This window comes from Rhagoletis pomonella, unplaced genomic scaffold (assembly GCF_013731165.1).
Source record: "Rhagoletis pomonella isolate Grant_MI unplaced genomic scaffold, Rhpom_1.0 Rhpom_scaffold_00008, whole genome shotgun sequence".
Lineage (NCBI taxonomy): Eukaryota > Metazoa > Arthropoda > Insecta > Diptera > Tephritidae > Rhagoletis > Rhagoletis pomonella.
In genome coordinates, this window is record NW_023458562.1 from 32,382,024 (window position 1) to 32,383,526 (window position 1,503).

Genomic DNA, 1,503 nt, shown 5'->3' on the forward strand with positions numbered 1-1,503 from the left:
GGCTGCCGATTATTTGGCGACCAGAACGTGTACAACAGGTCCTACTGTCGATATGAATGAATAGTTATGGACATTTAATTCTGGTGATGATATTTTATGAATTTCACTTAGTTTTTTTTTCTTTTTGGAGTGTAATATTAGGCTGGCCCAAAAATACATGTGAAAAAGTAAAGTCGGAATTTTTATGCTCTCACCCCGTGCGATTGTAAGATACCGAAAAACTATACCCATATTTTTATTTTATTTTGAAATCAAAAAATATTTAGATGTCACTCAAAGCACTCAAGGTTCTCCATGTATTTTATATGGGGAAAAACAACTTGTTGTAGAAACGGTATTTTTCGAGGGAAAACTCTGTTGCTCTTTCGGAGACATCCAATAATAGCACTCTTTGTTATAGGCCCCGAACACCCAAAAAAAAAAAAAATGCAATGGGGGACCCATAAAAAATCGTTAGTATTAAAAAATGGTAAAATAAACAAAATACATTTTAAGCTTTTTTCTAGACCACCCTAATATAGGCGCTGTTAGGCACTCTTTACCCTCGGGAGAGTTTATTAATACACATTATTCGAATTGTTCAATACTTTATTACCATTGTGGGCGTGTGTGCCTACCTACTGAGCCATGAAGTTATGGCAAAATTAATGAAAACGCTGTTTAAAACAAATAGAAGTAAAAGAGAAAACACAGAAGTTATTGTTATTATTGCAAATGGATTTCATACAATGACAAGAGCAATGCCAGCTAGTGTTGGTGTGGTAGTGGGGTGGTGCATGATTATTAATATTTTTTTGTTGGCATTATTGTCTCTATTTGTACAATTATATTTGCCCTTGTTGGTACAGCCATTGTTGCTAGAGTACTACATACATGGCACATATTGTTGGTGTTGTTGTAAGCTTGTTACGATAACATTTGTAAGCTTAATGCATACACTCATTGTATGTACATATGTACCAACCAGGGAGTTACGAGTGAAAAATGGAATAAATAGTGCCGATATAAATGCGTGAATTCCCATATATGTACACAAATGTGTGTGTATGTGTGTGTGAAATGCGATTATGTTGGCGATGCGAAACATGTTTCCATGTTTACACAATCAGCATTTAATATTAAATTAAATATTTGTTCAAATGTATGGCCAAATAAATTAAATGCACAAATGTGCAGCAATGAAGCGATAAAAATGTATGACATGCACTAAAGGGCGGAAAAAGAAATGATAATTGTTTGACGGCTGATAGAAAGCGTCAAGTGCTCATACGCAGAGGAGAGTGAGCGATGGGCTGAACACAATATGATGTCTTTGGTTTGAGTCTTGGCTGCTTACAAAAGGAGGTGTAGTATTCTACCCTTAACACTGTTTTTAATGCAATACATACTCCACTTCGACTTCATAGTTTTATTTTCCTCTTCTTGACAGCTGCTATTTTTTCCATGTGAGAATAATTGAAGTTGTGAGATTAAAGTTGAACGTCACTAGATAATGCCTGTCAA